The 20,334-nt window shown below is 42.4% G+C and overlaps 1 gene segment (V, D, J or C); it reads left to right on the top strand.

The window, feature by feature from the left end:
• Positions 1-3,253: 3,253 nt before the first annotated feature.
• LOC308346752 (immunoglobulin heavy variable 3-21-like) lies at positions 3,254-9,100 on the top strand. The segment is given in 3 exons: positions 3,254-3,366; positions 3,470-3,780; positions 9,044-9,100.
• Positions 9,101-20,334: the final 11,234 nt, after the last annotated feature.

The following is a 20,334-nucleotide window of genomic DNA, read 5'->3' as shown; positions in this document are numbered from 1 at the left end:
TGGAAATGATCCCAATCCTAAAAAACTACTGAAAAAATAAAATTCCCCTGTGTTCATTGTCTGAAATCTTCCAATAAATGAAACTGATGATTTTTGCTACACACAACCACATGGATATATTTCCAAGGATTGATGCTGAGAAAAATAAGCCTTAAAAATAAAAGGATATACAGTTAAACTAACATTTTTACATTCTAAGAAAATTGAACCTAGTGTAAGGTAACATGAGAAAGATCAATAGTTATGTGGGGAAAGAGTGAAGAAAGGAAGAGAAGAAGGAGGAATTCCAGGGAAAATACAGGAAAATCTAAGGGGACATGATCTTCTCACTCTTGAGAATGTTGACTCAGAGCCCAGTGTTTCCCATATCACACTCTCCACTCGTGTGAACTTCGTCCTGTGTCAAATACTCACACCACAGCTATTACAGATAATAGATAATAGTCATCCCAGAGATGACTCAGGAGGAAGGCAGAGATAGTGCAATGTCAGAGACTTGAAAACACACGTCAGAACCCTGATTCTCTCTGTATTTCAGGGAAACTCTAGAAATAGTAAAATTACCCTGTCCCCATACAAGAAGGGTTCCACATTCCTTATGAGCCTGCCCATTTTGTTCTGCAAGTGGTTCAGGAAAGCAGCAGGTTCCATGGGGAGGAGCACAGGTATACATCCTGAGGCTCATTCTCACACCATATCTGCTCTTTGATGTCTCAAAAAACCCTTTAGCTTTGTTGAAGTAGCATAAGTTGGAGAACCTGGAGATCTGAAAGAGTAATTGTCTCCAAAGGCAGAAGGACAGGACTGTTCCTGTTCCAGATCAAGCATGTTCCGGATCAAGCATACAGGAAAGAAGAATGAGGGAATTCCTCCCTCTGCATTTCATTCCATTCAGAACCTTAATGGATTGGATGATGCCCACTGGCCCAGAGACCAAGGCTGCAAATACCAGTCTCTTCTGGAACAGCACAATAGGCACCCACAGAAGCAATGTTTAATCTGGGCACCCATGACCCAGTCACTTTGACACATAGAGTTAACCATCACACATCAACCTTCTGTAAATGTGGGCATCAATATGCATCTCCTTAAATCAAACTCATTCTGAGAATAGAGAAAATAACACTGTCATAATTTCACCTTACATGATACAAATATCCTGCATACAACCAGAAACCTGAAACCCCCTTCCAGAGGATGAGGTGAGGCTCTCGAGTGATGTTTACTCTTCTCCTCAATAAACTCTAACTGAGCTATCATAATGTGTAATTAAGAATTGTTAAGTGCGGGGAGGAAGAGTCAAGATGGCTGAGAAGTAGCAGGGTGAGACGACGTCAGGTAGCAGGACATCAGCTACGTAGCTAATCAAACCTTTCTAAACACCTACAAACCCAACAGGAGATCAAAGAGAAGGAGAGCAACAATTCTAGAAACAGAAAATCAACCACTTTTTAAAAGGTAGGTCTGCAGAGAAGTGAATCTAAAGCGACAGGAAGATAGACCGCGTGGGGAGGGGCCGCCTCCTGGCAAGCAGTGGAACAACGGAGCACAAAATCAGGACTTTTAATAGTCTGCTCCACTGAGGGGCATCGCTCCAGAGGCTAAATCGGGGTGGAGCCCATGCAGGGTCAGCGTGGCCCCAGGGCCCATGGGGTCACAGAAGGATCGGGGTATCTGAGTGTCACAGAGCTCACAGATATTAGAGCAGGGAAGCCAGCTACAGAGACAAAGCTGAGGACTGAGCTCTCAGCTCTGGGTTACCTTGAACTGGTCACAGGCAGGGTGAGCTCAGAGCGTGGGTGGAGCCCGGGGAGATGGAAGTGATTGAGCACTTTTATCTGAGGGTGCATTGAGGAGTGGGGCCCCAAACTCTTGGCTCCTCTGGGCCGGAGATTGGGAGGCCACCATTTTCATTCCTGTCCCCTGGGACTCTACAGAAAGCGTTCAGGGAATAAAAATTCCCGAAAGCGAACCCGAGGGGATTACATAACCTGGCCCCTGGTAAGGGCGGTGCAATTCCGCCTCCAGCAAAGACACTTGAGAATCACTACAAAGGGCCCCTCCCCAGAAGATCAGCAAGAAATCCAGCCAAGACCAAGTTCAGTGACCAAGGAGAACAGCGGAATTCCAGAGGGGGAGTAAGCAAAGCATGGAATTCATGGCTTTCTCCCCATGATTCTTTAGTCTTGCAGTTAATTAATTTTTTTTAATTTTATTTTTTCTACTCCTATTTTTATTTAACAATTACCATTTCCTCTTTTAATTTTTTAACTAGTTTATCTTAACAATACCTTTCATAAAAAATAATAATCTTTTTTGAACCTTCATTATTATAGTCATATTTTATCCTTCATTGTATCTAACTTTATTTTATGTATACACATAGGGTTTTTTCTTCTAAAAAATTTGGGGTACAACTTCTTCTAATAGATCAAAATATACCTTAAATCTAGCTCCAGGCTTGTTCTTTCTCCAGCCCAAGCAAATTCTCTCCACTTTCTTTTTCTTTATTCTCCCAACCAACTTACTTTATCAACTCCTTTTATAGAAATTAAAAAAAAATTTTTTTCATCTGTATAGGCGTATTCCATCCCTTCATTGTGTTTACCCTTAAATATGTTTTTCATTCTTTTAAATTTGGGGAGGTAGTTTCTTCTAAGAGACCAAAATATGCCCAAAATTAAGTGGGTGGCCCTGTTCTAGTCACCAGTCTAATATATATATATATATATATATATATATATATATATATATATATATTTCTTTATTTGTTTTCTTTTTTTAATTTTTATTTCTAAACTTCCGTTTATCCTCTTTCTGCCCCCCCACGATTTGGGGACTCTTCTGATTTGGTTAAAGTGCATTTTCCAGGGGTCTTTGCCACCATTTTAGTTGGGTATTCGTCCTTTCTGATGGAGGCATCATACTCCATACTCCTCACAAAACCCTCTAAAATTCTGGGTATAGGTTTACGTTTCATTATGGCATAACATGACATCAATCCCACATTTGTGTGAATATGTAAAAAGAAAGTAACACATGTCCAAGTGTGTATCTGGAAAGTTATATAATGAAAATCATATTTTTTCTAAAGTGGTCAAAACAACCAAAACAAAGGCAGTCAGATGACTTCTGGTCATTGCCCTCTATGGTCACATAGATCCCAAGCTGAATATATAGTCAGAGAACATGCAAATAGGGCCCTCCATCTACTGGTTAAAAAGAGCCCAAACCTGACTCTGCAGCTGGGAGAGGAGCCCCAGCACCAGGATTCCCAGGTGTTCCAGTCAGTACTCAGGACAGGACACAGACAACTCACCATGGAGTTTGTGCTTGGCTGGGTTTTCCTCGTTGCTCTTTTAAAAGGTAGTTTCTGGAGAGCAAGAGATGTTGAGGATGTGAGTGGATATGAGTGAGAGAAACCATGGGTATGTGACGGATTCCTGACTGGGATGTCTTGTGTCTGCAGGTGTCCAGTGTGAGGTGCAGCTGGTGGAGTCTGGGGGAGACCTGGTGAAGCCTGGGGGGTCCCTGAGACTCTCCTGTGCAGCCTCTGGATTCACCTTCAGTAGCTATGGCATGAGCTGGGTCCGCCAGGCTCCAGGGAAGGGGTTGCAGTGGGTTGCAGATATTAGCAGTGGTAGTAGTTACACATACTATGCAGACTCTGTGAAGGGCCGATTCACCATCTCCAGAGACAACGGCAAGAACACGCTGTATCTGCAGATGAACAGCCTGAGAGCCGAGGACACAGCCGTGTATTACTGTGCAACAGACACAGTGAGGGGACATCAGTGTGAGCCCCGACACAAACCTCAAACTACAAGAATGTCAGACCAGCAGAGGGTGCACACTCCTCACCAATTCTGTCTTCAATCCCAGGAGCAGGTGCAGATGGAGTCTATGGCACGTTTCCTGTCAGGGTCTGGGGTTTCCTCTCCATAGAGCTGTTTCCCCAAGGGAGCCTCTTTGACATTATTCTGTGCTTACCTATTCACTCTCTGACTTAGAAACTTTGTTGTAACAGGAAGAAAAATATACTAACATGAAAAAAAAAAAGTAAGTTACATTAGTTCCCTTTTGTCCTTAAATACCAATAAATTACAAATATCCTGATGCAGGTCAACAAAACCTTCATAAGAATCTCAGTGGCACTCACTGTGGCTCACAAGAACCTCCAGCAGAGCCAGAAGATCACACACACACACACACACACACACACACACACACACACACACACGAGTATAAAACCTCCACTGAAAAAATAAAATTAAATTTAAGAAAAGAGTAGAAAACCTCTATCACCATCCTGTCATTTCTCTGCAGCAAAGTGGTCCTAAAACAGAAACACACAGCATACAGGAGCACCTCAAGAAACAAGAAGAATCTCAAATAAATAACCTAACATTACACCTAAAGGTGCTAGAGAAAGAACAACTCATCCTAAATATAGCAGAAGGAAGGAAATAGCAAGATTGGAGCAGAAAGAGATTATATAGAAACTAAGAAACACAGAAAAGATCAAAGAAACCGGGATCTGCATATGTTTTTTCTAATTCAATTAGCCAAGGTAAAGGACATCATTGACTTTTGATATAATATCCAATGCTCCATCTGTTCAGTATAAAACCCGGTGCTCATCACGACACGTGATACTTTGGAGGAAAAACACAATACACCTGAGAATCCTCTACTTAAATTGATCAAAATAAAAGAGAAAGGGCCCAGAAAAATAATAAAGAAATCTATCTGGTCCAGTGTGTCAAAGCCCTTATTTCCTTGGTGCATGAACAATGAATTCTGGAACACTGAAAGGAAATTTTTAAAAAACGTGGAAAAAAAGGTCTGTATTCTTTTTTTTATGTTCAATTAGCCAACGTATAGTACATCATTAGTTTTGATGTAGTGTTCAAAGATACATTAGTTGCGTGTAACACCCAATGCTCATCACATCACCTGCCCTCCTTAATCCCCATCACCTGGCTACCCAACCCCCACTACCCTCACTTCTGTAACCATTGTTTGTTTCCCAGAATCCAGAGTTTCTCGTGGTTTGTCTCCCTCTCTGATTACCTTTTTTTAATTTTGATTTTATTTTTCACTGTTCCAAGATTCACTGTTTATGCACCACACCCAGTGCTCCATGCAATACGTGTCCTCCTTAATACCCATCACCAGGCTCACCCATCCCTCCACCACCCTCCACTCCAAAGCCCTCATTTTGTTTCTCATAGTCTACAGTATTTCATGTTTCATATCCCCCTCCAATTTCCCCCAATTCACTCTTCCTTTCCCTCTCCTAATGTCCTTCGTGTTTTTCCTTATGCTCCACAAGTAAGTAAAACCATATGATAATTGACTTTCTCTGTGGTCCTCTTCACTATTCCTTATGTTCCACATAGAAGTGAAACCATAGGATAATTATCTTTCTCTTCTTTTTTTAAGATTTTATTTATTTATTTGACAGACAGAGATCACAAGTAGGCAGAGACGCAGGCAGAGAGAGGAGAGGAAGCAAGCTCCCCGCCAAGCAGAGAGCCCAATGGGAGCTCAATCCCAGGACCCTGGGATCATGACGGGAGCTGAAGGCAGAGGCTTTAACCCACTGAGCCACTCAGGCGCCCGAATTATCTATCTCTTCTTGACTTATTCTACTTGACATAACACCCTCCGGTTCCATCCAAGTCAATGAAATGGTAGATGCTCATCCTTTCTGATGGCTGAGTAATATTCCATTGAATGTTTGGACCACATCTTCTTTATCCATTCATATGTGGAAGGACATCCCAGTTCCTTCCACGGTTTCAGTATAGTGGACAATAATCCTATGAATATTGGGGTTCATATGCAACTTTTTAAACTACATCTGTATCTTTGGGGTAAATATCTGGTAGAACAATTGCTGAGTCAAAGGGTAGCTCTATTTTTAACTTTTTGAGGCATCCAGACACTGTTTTCCAAAGTGGCTGTATCAACTTGCATTCCCACCAACAGCATAAGAGAATTCCCCTTTCTCCACCTCCTCTCCAACATTTGTTGTTCCCTGTCTTATTAATTTTAGCCTTTCTAACTCATGAAAGGTGATATATCATTGTGGTTTTGATTTATATTTCCATGGTGAAAAGATATGTGGAACATTTTCTCATGTGTGTGTTGGCCATTTGTATGTATTCTCTGGAGAAGTGTCTATCCATGCCTTCTGCCTATTTCTTGACTGGATTATTTGGTTGTTTTTTGGGGGAGGTGGTGGTTTGAGTCTGGTAAGTTCTTTATCGATCTCGGATATCAACCCCTTGTCTGTAGTGTCATTTGCAAATATCTTCTCCCATTCCATAGGTTGCCCTTTAGTTCTGTTGACTGTTTCCTTTCCTGTGCAGAAGATTTTTATCTTTTTTTTTTATTTTTAATTTTTTATTTATTTTCAGCGTAACAGTATTCATTGTTTTTTCACCACACCCAGTGCTCCATGCAATCTGTGCCCTCCCTAATACCCACCACCTGGTTCCCCCACCCTCCCACCCCGCCCCTTCAAAACCCTCAGGTTGTTTTTCAGAGTCCATAGTCTCTCATGGTTCACCTCCCCTTCCAATTTCCCTCAACTCCCTTCTCCTCTCCATCTACCCTTGTCCTCTATATTATTTGTTATGCTCCACCAATAAGTGAAACCATATGATACTTGACTTTCTCTGTTTGACTTATTTCACTCAGCATAATCTCTTCCAGTCCTGTCCATGTTGCTACAAAAGTTGGGTATTCATCCTTTCTGATGGAGGCATAATACTCCATAGTGTATATGGACCACATCTTCCTTATCCATTCATCCGTTGAAGGGCATCTTGGTTCTTTCCACAGTTTGGCGACCGTGGCCATTGCTGCTATAAACATTGGGGTACAGATGGCCCTTCTTTTCACTACGTCTGTATCTTTGGGGTAAATACCCAGCAGTGCAATTGCAGGGTCATAGGGAAGATCTATTTTTAATTTCCTGAGGAATCTCCACACTGTTCTCCAAAGTGGCTGCACCAGTTTGCATTCCCACCAACAGTGTAAGAGGGTTCCCCTTTCTCCACATCCTCTCCAACACACGTTGTTTCCTGTCTTGCTAATTTTGGCCATTCTAACTGGTGGAAGGTGGTATCTCAATGTGGTTTTGATTTGAATCTCCCTGATGGCTAGTGATGATGAACATTTTTTCATGTGTCTGGTAGCCATTTGTATGTCTTCCTTGGAGAAGTGTCTGTTCATATCTTCTGCCCATTTTTTAATATGATTATCTGTTTTGTGTGTGTTGAGTTTGAGGAGTTCTTTATAGATCCTGGATATCAACCTTTTATCTGTACTGTCATTTGCAAATATCTTCTCCCATTCCGTGGGTTGCCTCTTTGTTTTGATGACTGTTTCTTTTGCTGTGCAGAAGCTTTTGATCTTGATGAAGTCCCAGAAGTTCATCTTTGCCTTTGTTTCCTTCGCCTTTGGAGACATATCTTGAAATAAGTTGCTGTGGCTGATATCAAAGAGGTTACTCCCTATGTTCTCCTCGAGGCTTCTGATGGATTCCTGTCTCACGTTGAGGTCTTTTATCCATTTCGAGTTTATCTTTGTGTAGGGTGTAAGAGAATGGTCAAGTTTCATTCTTCTACATATAGCTGTCCAGTTTTCCCAGCACCATTTATTGAAGAGACTGTCTTTTTTCCACTGGATATTTTTTCCTGTTTTGTCAAAGATTATTTGACCATAGAGTTGAGGGTCCATATCTGGGCTCTCTACTCTGTTCCACTGGTCCATGTGTCTGTTTTTATGCCACTACCATGCTGTCTTGGTGATCACAGCTTTGTAGTAAAGCTTGAAATCAGGTAACGTGATGCCACCAGTTTTATTTTTGTTTTTCAACATTTCCTTAGCAATTCGGGGTCTCTTCTGATTCCATACAAATTTTAGTATTATTTGCTCCAGCTCTTTGAAAAATACTGGTGGAATTTTGATTGGAATGGCATTAAAACTATAGATTGCTCTGGGCAGTATAGACATTTTAACGATGTTTATTCTTCCCATCCAAGAGCATGGAATGGTCTTCCATCTTTTTGTGTCTTCTTCAATTTCTTTTAGGAGTGTTCTGTAGTTCCTCGAGTACAGATCTTTAACCTCTTTGGTTAGGTTTATTCCGAGGTATCTTATGGTTTTTGGTGCTATAGTAAATGGAATCGATTCTCTAATTTGCCTTTCTGTATTTTCATTGTTAGTGTATAAGAAAGCCACTGATTTCTGGACATTGACTTTGTATCCTGCTACATTACTGAATTGCTGTATGAGTTCTAGTATTCTCCTGAAGCTGTTTCAAAAAATTGAAGCAGAAGGAAAACTTCCAGACTCTTTTTATTAAGCCAGCATTACCCTGATCCCCAAACCAGGCAAAGACCCTACCAAAAAGGAGAATTTCAGACCGATATCACTGATGAATATGGATGCTAAGATTCTCAACAAGATCCTAGCAAACAGGATCCAACAGCACATTAAAAAGATTATCCACCATGACCAGGTAGGATTCATCCCTGGGTTACAAGGATGGTTCAACATTCGCAAATCAATCAATGTGATAGAACAAATCAATAAGAGAAGAGAGAAGAACCACATGATCCTCTCCATTGATGCAGAAAAAGCTTTTGACAAAATCCAGCATCCGTTCCTGATTAAAACGCTTCAAAGTATAGGGATAGAGGGAACATTCCTGAACTTCATCAAATCTATCTATGAAAAACCCACAGCAAATATCATCCTCAATGGGAAAAAGCTTGCAGCCTTCCCATTGAGATCAGGAACACGACAAGGATGCCCACTCTCACCACTCTTGTTCAACATAGTATTAGAAGTCCTAGCAACAGCAATCAGACAACAAAGAGAAATAAAATGTATCCAGATTGGCAAGGAAGAAGTCAAACTCTCTCTCTTCGCAGATGACATGATTCTTTATATGGAAAACCCAGAAGATTTTTATCTTGATGAAGACCCAAAAGTTCCTTTTTGTTTGTGTTTCCCTTGCTTTTAGAGACCCATCTTGCAAGAACTTCCTGCATATGAGGATCTAAGAGGTTACTGCCTGTGATCTCCTCTCAGATTTTGATGCAACCCTTTTCTAAGTGGGGCTTCGAACACATCCTAATATCCAGCCAGAGTTGTCCTGACAATGTCCACATCACAGACACCTGTTACCCCCACATGCCAGGTGTTTTTTTCTTGGAGATGAGAAAACCATAGGAACCCACCCACACTCACATAAATATAAATGCTCCTGTTTATTTCCTTCCCTCTGAGCAGTGACGTCAGCTGGCCTCCATCCAGGTCCACACACACCCTGGAGCTAGGGTGGACATTCACATCACTCTGTGCAGATCAAAAGCCCAGAGAACCCCTTGTGAGTTTGAGACTCCCATGTACCTGGATGCTGTGGGTGTCTCCTCCCCTCTACACACCCTGAGCTGGTCAGTCCATTCTTCCAGGCAATAACAAAGGTCCAGATGTGTCCTCATAACTGGATCTGCCAACTTTTCATGGTCTTCAATGCCTCTATGAGGCAGGTAGTGTATTTATTATTTAATTCACATTAACAACCTACAGGAGATCCAGGAGACAAGATATGCACCCACAGCTCTGTTCATGACGATAATGACAGAAGGACTTTCACAAAGCACTGATCCAAATCACTGAGTGCAGTGATGAGGACACAGGCTAAAGGGGATGACCTGCCCCTGTTACACAGGTGTTAAGTGTCATTGCAGGACCAAAGAAGGCGTTACTTGTGTAAATGTGTCACAGAGAGGTGAGGGTTCTCCCAGGAAGCTCCCACTGACACTGATTGGAGCGATGACAAAATCTGACAGTTCTGCCATCCTATTATGTCCTTTACACATGAACATATCTTGTCATGCAGGTGTTTCGGGGGAGGTAAATTCACTCATGATGAGTGGAGCAGCTCTGAATTACCAAATACAGTGGAGTGACCCAACTTTGAAAAATTTCCACATGATTTGTACATGGAGCTGCTGTCGCCAAACTTGCACACCCAGGACTTGAACCACAAGAGAATAGAGGGGCTGGTGGAACACAGAGGTTCGCCAACAGTACGGAGCCCCTGGAATTATGGTGGGGTTTCATGAAGGTCTACCATGCACAGGGCACTTGGAATTATCTTGTTATGTCTTATGATTCCTGTAGATGATCACACCCTCTCTTTGTGAGGCCTCTGCTGTAGAGTGTGTGACTCTCTTCCTGGCTCCACTGGAAAACTGGGCTTGTCTGGGTAGCAGCAGTGAAATGTGTCTCTGCTGTAGCCACACGAGAGTTCAGATTCCTCCAGAGATCTCCTGTTTCTGTTCCCGGATCAGCGCTGTGATGTCCTTGAGCTCCCCCATGTAGGATCTGCTTCCACTCTCCAGTACACTCCTCTGCTCTACTCAAGTGACAGTCGTTAATGTGGTGGAAGGCTTCAGGCTACAAGGACTCTGACTTGATGATGTAGCCTTAGCCCCAGGTGCTCCCAGGTACCTGGGTCGGGGGATGCCTTCATGTGTCACTGCCCCTCCTCCAACAGTTGTCCAGGTCCATGTATCCTTGCCTGTCTCTGGGTGCACAGTCATTCTGTTCTTCCCGGTTGTCCCCTCCCACAGCTCCAGTGTTCCCTGGGTGTCCTCAGCTTCCTGCTTCCCTACCTTTCCCTGAAGACTAAGGCTCTCATTCCATGTGAAAAGTGTGTGTGGTCCTCAACAGAACTGAGATGGTAACGTCTGCTCCTCTCCCAGATCCTATGGGGATCTGGGACCTGTGACCCCAGGATGCTGCTTCTGAGGGCTTCCTCAGCAGATAAATTCTTTATTTCTGTGGTGGACACAGGGTGCGTGAATCTCCATGCATTCCTGCTCTGAGTCATCTTCCTCCCATCCTGCCAAGAACACCGGGGTGTGGGGAGGCTTTACATGATTTGTCCCCATCCTACAGGATATGAATGCATGAGGACAGGATTGATTTAATGATATGGTCCTGGAGAACCTCACACTATAACATCTTTAGCTCACATGATGACAAAAAATCCATTAAATATTCTATCTAAACCTTGTGATAGTTTATTTGTCATCAGGGATATGCATTCAGAATATGCCAAGATGCTGGTTCATAGCCCCTGTGAGTAGTTGCCACTCCCGAGAGTTTAAGTTTATTGTTTGTCTCATGACCACAATTAGAAGGTATATTGACACGAATTTGTTGATCTGAAGTTTGCTCTATTTAGTTCCTTAGCTCTTGCAACTCCAATCTGAGTAGTGAGTTTATTGAAATACAGAAAGACTACATCAAAACTAATGATGCCCCTATGGTAATTTAAATAAATAAATAAATAAATAAATAAATATACAGAAACGTGGTAACAATCCCAAGCCCACTCATCGTTTGAAAAGTGGACATATTGTGCTCTATGCCATCTTTGGAAAGCTCCCCAACATAAAAAAATTATGATAAATATGGGGGTATTGTCAAGTATTTGGCTCAGTAATACAAGCCATAGAAATAAAGGTACATTTAATACAATTGCAAAATTATATATTCTAGAAAATTAAAGCTAGTGTAAGGTAACACGAAGATCAATAATAATGTGGGGACAGAGTGAAGAAGGAATGAGGAAGAAAGAATTGCAAAGAAAATACAGGAAATTTTGTGGAAAATTGATTTTCTTACTCTGGATACTGTTGATTTTGACACCTGTGTTTCTCATATCGCACTCTCTGCCTATGTGCAGTTCATCCTGCGTCAAGCACACTCATCAAAACTATTACAAATACTCCCAGAGATGACTTCAGATGAACCCAGTGACAGTGAAAGCTTAGAGACTTGAAAGAACACCTGCACGCACCCTGATTCTGTATTTCAGATAAATTCTAGAACAAAGTCATCTTGTCCTCACTACACGCAGGATCCCACTTTCCCCATGAGCCTGTGCACTCTGTCCTGCAGGGGGCTCAGGGTGGGTAGTAGGTCCTGTGAGAGGAGCACAGGTCCAATTCCCGGGCCTCACTCTCACCCGAGTGTTCTTGGACACCTCACAAACCCTCCACAATTCTGGGTGTAGGATTATGTTACTTTAAGGGGAAACATGATACCTACAACCCAATATTTGTGACTATGTGAAATCAAACTGGTGAATGCAAACTAAACAGGTACTCTGAAAATCATATAATCAAACTTCTTTTCCCAAATCCTGTCAGTATCACCAAATCAAAGGCAATACCAGCTGCTCTGGTGACTGTCCTCTCTGTCAGTATGGATACCATGCTGGCTATATAGTCAAGGGTCATGCAAATAGGATTCACCTTCTGCTGATTAAACCAGCCGAGCCCCAAGCCTGCAGCTGGGTTAGGAGCCCCAGTCTCGGGATTCCCAGGTTTTCCATTCAGGGTTCAGGACAGAACACAGACAGCTATTTTTTTTTTTCAATTAAATTTTTTATTTATTTTCAACGTAACAGTATTCATTGTTTTTTCACCACACCCAGTGCTCCATGCAATCTGTGCCCTCCCTAATACCCACCACCTGGTTCCCCCACCCTCCCACCCCGCCCCTTCTAAACCCTCAGGTTGTTTTTCAGAGTCCATAGTCTCTCATGGTTCACCTCCCCTTCCAATTTCCCTCAACTCCCTTCTCCTCTCCATCTACCCTTGTCCTCTATATTATTTGTTATGCTCCACCAATAAGTGAAACCATATGATACTTGACTTTCTCTGTTTGACTTATTTCACTCAGCATAATCTCTTCCAGTCCTGTCCATGTTGCTACAAAAGTTGGGTATTCGTCCTTTCTGATGGAGGCATAATACTCCATAGTGTATATGGACCACATCTTCCTTATCCATTCATCCGTTGAAGGGCATCTTGGTTCTTTCCACAGTTTGGCGACCGTGGCCATTGCTGCTATAAACATTGGGGTACAGATGGCCCTTCTTTTCACTACGTCTGTATCTTTGGGGTAAATACCCAGCAGTGCAATTGCAGGGTCATAGGGAAGATCTATTTTTAATTTCCTGAGGAATCTCCACACTGTTCTCCAAAGTGGCTGCACCAGTTTGCATTCCCACCAACAGTGTAAGAGGGTTCCCCTTTCTCCACATCCTCTCCAACACACGTTGTTTCCTGTCTTGCTAATTTTGGCCATTCTAACTGGTGGAAGGTGGTATCTCAATGTGGTTTTGATTTGAATCTCCCTGATGGCTAGTGATGATGAACATTTTTTCATGTGTCTGGTAGCCATTTGTATGTCTTCCTTGGAGAAGTGTCTGTTCATATCTTCTGCCCATTTTTTAATATGATTATCTGTTTTGTGTGTGTTGAGTTTGAGGAGTTCTTTATAGATCCTGGATATCAACCTTTTATCTGTACTGTCATTTGCAAATATCTTCTCCCATTCCATGGGTTGCCTCTTTGTTTTGATGACTGTTTCTTTTGCTGTGCAGAAGCTTTTTATCTTGATGTAGTCCCAGAAGTTCATCTTTGCCTTTGTTTCCTTCGCCTTTGGAGACATATCTTGAAAGAAGTTGCTGTGGCTGATGTCAAAGAGGTTACTCCCTATGTTCTCCTCGAGGCTTCTGATGGATTCCTGTCTCACGTTGAGGTCTTTTATCCATTTCGAGTTTATCTTTGTGTATGGTGTAAGAGAATGGTCAAGTTTCATTCTTCTACATATAGCTGTCCAGTTTTCCCAGCACCATTTATTGAAGAGACTGTCTTTGTGTCTGGTAGCCATTTGTATGTCTTCATTGGAGAAGTGTCTGTTCATATCTTCTGCCCATTTTTTAATATGATTATCTGTTTTGTGTGTGTTGATTCTATCAAACTTTCAAAGAAGAAATAATACCTATTCTCCTGAAGCTGTTTCAAAAAATTGAAGCAGAAGGAAAACTTCCAGACTCTTTTTATGAAGCCAGCATTACCCTGATCCCCAAACCAGGCAAAGACCCTACCAAAAAGGAGAATTTCAGACTGATATCACTGATGAATATGGATGCTAAGATTCTCAACAAGATCCTAGCAAACAGAATCCAACAGGACATTAAAAAGATTATCCACCATGACCAGGTGGGATTCATCCCTGGGTTACAAGGAGGGTTCAACATTCGCAAATCAATCAATGTGATAGAACAAATCAATAAGAGAAGAGAGAAGAACCACATGATCCTCTCAATTGATGCAGAAAAAGCTTTTGACAAAATCCAGCATCCGTTCCTGATTAAAACGCTTCAAAGTATAGGGATAGAGGGAACATTCCTGAACTTCATCAAATCTATCTATGAAAAACCCACAGCAAATATCATCCTCAATGGGAAAAAGCTTGCAGCCTTCCCATTGAGATCAGGAACACGACAAGGATGCACACTCTCACCACTCTTGTTCAACATAGTATTAGAAGTCCTAGCAACAGCAATCAGACAACAAAGAGAAATAAAAGGTATCCAGATTGGCAAGGAAGAAGTCAAACTCTCTCTCTTCGCAGATGACATGATTCTTTATATGGAAAACCCGAAAGACTCCACCCCCAAACTACTAGAACTCATACAGCAATTCAGTAATGTGGCAGGATACAAAGTCAATGTCCAGAAATCAGTGGCTTTCTTGTACACTAACAATGAAAATACAGAAAGGCAAATTAGAGAATCGATTCCATTTACTATAGCACCAAAAACCATAAGATACCTCGGAATAAACCCAACCAAAGAGGTTAAAGATCCGTACTCGAGGAACTACAGAACACTCCTAAAAGAAATTGAAGAAGACACAAAAAGATGGAAGACCATTCCATGCTCTTGGATGGGAAGAATAAACATCGTTAAAATGTCTATACTGCCCAGAGCAATCTATAGTTTTAATGCCATTCCGATCAAAATTCCACCAGTATTTTTCAAAGAGCTGGAGCAAATAATACTAAAATTTGTATGGAATCAGAAGAGACCCCGAGTTGCTAAGGAAATGTTGAAAAACAAAAATAAAACTGGTGGCATCACGTTACCTGATTTCAAGCTTTACTACAAAGCTGTGATCACCAAGACAGCATGGTACTGGCATAAAAACAGACACATGGACCAGTGGAACAGAGTAGAGAGCCCAGATATGGACCCTCAACTCTATGGTCAAATAATCTTCGACAAAACAGGAAAAAATATCCAGTGGAAAAAAGACAGTCTCTTCAATAAATGGTGCTGGGAAAACTGGACAGCTATATGTAGAAGAATGAAACTTGACCATTCTCTTACACCGTACACAAAGATAAACTCGAAATGGATAAAAGACCTCAACGTGAGACAGGAATCCATCAGAATCCTCGAGGAGAACATAGGGAGTAACCTCTTTGACATCAGCCACAGCAACTTCTTTCAAGATATGTCTCCAAAGGCAAAGGAAACAAAGGCAAAGATGAACTTTTGGGACTTCATCAAGATCAAAAGCTTCTGTATAGCAAAAGAAACAGTCATCAAAACAAAGAGGCAACCCACGGAATGGGAGAAGATATTTGCAAATGACAGTACAGATAAAAGGTTGATATCCAAGATCTATAAAGAACTCCACAGACAGCTCTTGATGGAGTTTATTCTTGCTGGGTTTTCCCTGTTACTCTTTTCAAAGGTAATTTACAGAGAACAGGAGACATTGAATAAGAAAGTGGATATGAGTAAGAAAAACAGTGAGTGAAAGACAGTTTACTAACCAGGATATCTTGTGTCTGCAGGTGTCCAGTGGGAGGTGCATCTGGTGGAGTCTGGGGGAGATCTGGTGAAGCCTGGGGGGTCACTGAGACTCTCCTGAGCAGCCTCTGGATAATCCTTCAGCAACTACTACATGCACTGGGTCAGCCAGGCTCCAGGGAAGGGGCTGCAGTGGGTCGCAGATATTAGCGGTGATGGAAGTAGCACAAGCTACGCAGACTCTGTGAAGGGTCGATTCACCATCACCAGAGACAACGGCAATAACACGCTGTATCTGCAGATGAACAGCCTCAGAACTGAGGACACAGCCGTGTATTACTGTGCAAAGGACACAGTGAGGGGCCCTCAATGTGAGCCAGGACATAAAGCTCCCTGTTGACATAGGATGTGCTGAGCTGCAGGGGCACTCAGGGCAGCAGATAGTGCTCAGCATCCACAGCAGAGATCAGACCCAGGAGCAGGTGCAGTGGGGTACGGCTTCCTTTTGAGATCAGGGATTTCCTCTCTAGACTCTCAGCTGTCCACAGGGATATTTAATTTAATTTTCTTCCATCTCTAATACCTCTTGTTCTCCATGCAGCCTACCACAAGAATATAACTTTGCCTCCACACAGCTGAGATCTCATCAGTCTCTGGGGAACTTCCCTTCATCAACCTCTTCTATGTCCCATTTTTGTTCTCTGCAGAAGCACATGCTGCAAATTCCCAACATCCCTGAGGAACACCTGCACAGCCCAGGCTCTCTGCATGCTGCGTGCCTGTTCTCTGCCCTCAGGGGACACACACTGTCTCCTAAGTTTATGAGCTTCCCCCAGGATGACTGGCCAGCTCTGTCCTTGTCCTCCTGGCTCCAGTGTATCCTCTGGCTCATTATACATGTGGATGGACACAGGTGATCAGGAACTGCCCCTCTGTAGGAACCGCTCCATTTCCTGAATGGAAAAGCAACACACCTGCTATGAGGGGCTCTCATTTTTCCCCAAGAAAGTGGTGGGATGACAATCCAGAGAGAGAAACCCATCCCTGTCCTGCTGGGTCGTGTTCTGGTGGGGAGAGTCCATGAAAGCATCCTTGGTGACTGTGTTTGAGATGTGTTTCCTGGCTTCCACACAGGGAATCCATGTGAATCCTGAGATCCAGCTGGCAGGTCCCAGATCCCTGCCCACCCTGTGTTGTCCCTTGAATATCCATCAGAAACCAACCACCAACCTCTCTCTCTCCTTCTTCTGACTTCTCCCTCAACCTGTCCTGGACCCTGAGCCCCATGGAGCTGGAGCCCTGTAACTCTTCCCAGATTTTCACCAAGTGCCAGATGGAGAGAGGCTCAATAATGAATGTATACCATGATGGCGGAGCCCTAAAGTGGGGCTGCAATGGGGATCTACGACTCAAACCATGATCCAGAAGTAAAATCAGGAACTATATGAGACAATACTGTCCTTCCTCTCATGTCCCTGCTTTTGTCCCAACCACTGGCCAGGATTTCCCCTAGAGAATTCATAAATAACTTCTGGGCGGTTTGCTCTCTTGATTTCCCATGAAACCATCACTGAACTCCACACATGAGAGGAATCACAGGAATGGCCCTTTCACTAAGGTTCCTTCATTCTTGTAACATCTGAGGGTGGTCTGCATGGAATCCATCTTCTCTGTCTGAGTTGAATCTGTGCCCCCCTAGCTGGAGGAGGGTCAGGACCACTCCTCTCGCAACATGAAGCTCCTTGGGATGGTTGTTCCCAAGAAGAGGGAACTCATTAGGGGGTCTTCTGTCTGTTGGCATCTGTCCTGTGTGTGTATCTCAGACATTTCAGGAATGTCTAAGAACTGTTACTAATCTAATGTGCCTGCCCCCTGTGAGTCTCCTTGTGTTGCGTGCACTGGTCCAGATGAACCTGGACAAGGAGTCCCAGGTGTGCAGAACCTCACAGACTCTCTCACTTACCTGTGTCACCACCGAGTTCTCTTGAACAACTGTGGTCCTTCAGTATTCTCCGTCGTTCCCCAGATCTCATCTCTCAGTTTGTTCTGTGCATAATCAGCAGGCTGTCCTCCCCTGTGTTACTTATAAGCTACATATACCTTTCTTTCTGTTCTAATATACAAGCATTGGCAGAAAATCTGCTGCATGCACGGTCTAATTGTAATATCCATCTTCCTGTAATATCATTGGTATGACTCATTTACTGATAATCTCTGATGAATTAGTACACATATAAATCCATATATTTTTAGATTCTAGGAGTCTTAATGGAATTACTTGAATAACTGGTAATATATTTTACAACCAAAAATAATTCACAAAATTATATTTAACAGATGAATTTACTGTGCTATATAACTTATAAAAAACAACCAAAAGTCACAATCTGCTTGGGATTTTCATTCAAGATTGTATAATACCGACTTTCCATTTTTATTATTTGTACAGTTATCTAGTATAAAATTTAAAACATAATAGTGACATAAAAGACTATTCATTTTTCTCTGAATTAAATGTCACAACTTCTTCAGCAGTAATTGATTAAGAAATTAATTTATTTTGAATCCATGGTAAACTGTTTCAGAACTTACGTTGGATAAGACTTTATCCCATAATTCATGAAAGATGTACAACATATGAATTCTGTAACAGGATTTTCACTTCAGGTTCTAGCTAGGATAGCTTTGTTTGTGGAGGTAACCTTGTAAATTGTACCAGAAAATCCACATGCGTGCTATTTGCCTCACAGACACATAATTACAGAAAGTACTGAACCAACACCAATATCCATATCTTCCCCCTTCCAGGACACTCAGAGGCTTGTACTTTCCCGACACCACCTGCATTCAGGTGTGGCCACATCCTGTGACCACCCTGCAGGAATGTCCATGAGGGAGGGCTCCCAGTTGGCCTGGACACCAACTGAGAACACTACAGGAGGACAAGAAGAGAACTTGGGTGGAAAACGAGCCCTTCTGTCTATTTGGACCTTAGTGTTCCAGACAGTGGCTGACCCAGGGAACCCACAACATGCAATGGAAATACAAGCTTATCTTCATGATAATGTAAGAGCGGGTCTTGTGGAAGATCAAAAACCCTCATGCCAGAAACACAGATTTTTGGAGTCTTCAAACCAGCACACAGGGTTTTGGGTTTCACGTCTAGTGCTGGTGTCTGCATTGAAAAGCACACTGTGGCTGATTGCAGAGTCTAGTGAGGGGAAGGGGAGGAAGAATTTCCCTCAGTCACAGGTTCTGGTGGACAAAGAAGTAAGTTGACATGAGACGGATTAACAGGAGAAAGAAAAGAACATTTTATTACATGTGCACAGAAGGCAGGTAGTGAAACTGAGACTCAGAGAGATGAATAGGCAGGCAGTTATTTTTTTTCACATTTTGGACAAAGAGATGATACATTTGTGAGGAATTTACAGGAAAATGAAAACAGGTATTGGAAGCTTTACTTAATGAGGAACTCTAGGCATAATTTGTCCTGAGATAGGAGATTAGGAAAAGATTAGGAAGGTCTTCTTCTCCAGCTTCTTCCGATAGAAAGTCTCTATCTCTAGTGAGATGGATGTGTTTTTACTTGTTAGTACAGGACTGGAGTTATTCTTTATGTGGCAGAATTACTCCTGCCTTAAGGGGCACAGAGGAGGGTCTAAGGGGCCTTGCAGCAGGTTTTTCCTAATTGTATTCCATGCAAAATAATGAATCGTGTTACCTTTGAAATCTTTCTTTCTGTCGATTGTCTCTATATATTTCTGTTCAATGATATTTTCAGGATTTTTCCTCTTTTATAGGACCCCCCTTAATATTTCCTGCAGTGTCGGCTTGGTGGTTGCATACTCTTTTAAGCCTTACCAGTCTTGGAAACTCTTTATATCTCCATCCATTTTGAATGTCAGTCTTGCTGGATAAAGTATTCTTGGCTGCATGTTCTTCTCATTTAGTGCCCTGAATGCATCTTGCCAGTCCTTTCTGGCTTGCCAGGTCTCTGTGGACAGGTCTGACGTTATTCTGATGGACTTTCCTCTGTAAGTAAGGAGCTTCTTTGTCCTAGCTGCCTTCAAGAGGGCCTGCCTACAATTATAATTCTTCATTCTTGCTATTAGGTGTCTCGAGGACTTTTGAGAATCTATAATCTTCGGGGGAGACCATTCTGCCTCTAGTACATGAACGATGGTTCCATTCACCAGATTAGGAAAAGTTTCGTGGAGAATCTGTTCCACTATATCTTCTAGACTTCTTTCTTTCTCCTCCCCTTCAGGGATTCCAATAATTCTGATGTTGGAACGTTTCATGGCATCGTTTATTTCCCTGATTCTGTTTTCGTGGCTTCTAAGCTGTTTGTTCCAGGCTTGCTCCTGATCCTTTCTCTCTATCTGTTTGTTCTCCAGATCACTAATTCTATCTTCTGTCTCAGTTACCCTAGCTTTTAAAGAATTTAGATTAGATTGGAACTCACTGAGAGCATTGTGAACATCAACCCTGGTGGCTTTCACTTCTGCCCAAATGTATTCCATGTTGTCATTAATTGTTTTCTCTAACCTAGCCATTGCCTGGATAATTGTTAGCCTGAATTCCCTTTCTGACATACGGTTGATGTCCATATCGAATAG

Source organism: Martes martes, assembly GCF_963455335.1.
Source record: "Martes martes genome assembly, chromosome: 7".
Classification (NCBI taxonomy): domain Eukaryota; kingdom Metazoa; phylum Chordata; class Mammalia; order Carnivora; family Mustelidae; genus Martes; species Martes martes.
The sequence above is the reverse complement of the archived record's forward strand: the minus strand, read 5'-3'. Positions and strand labels throughout refer to the sequence as shown.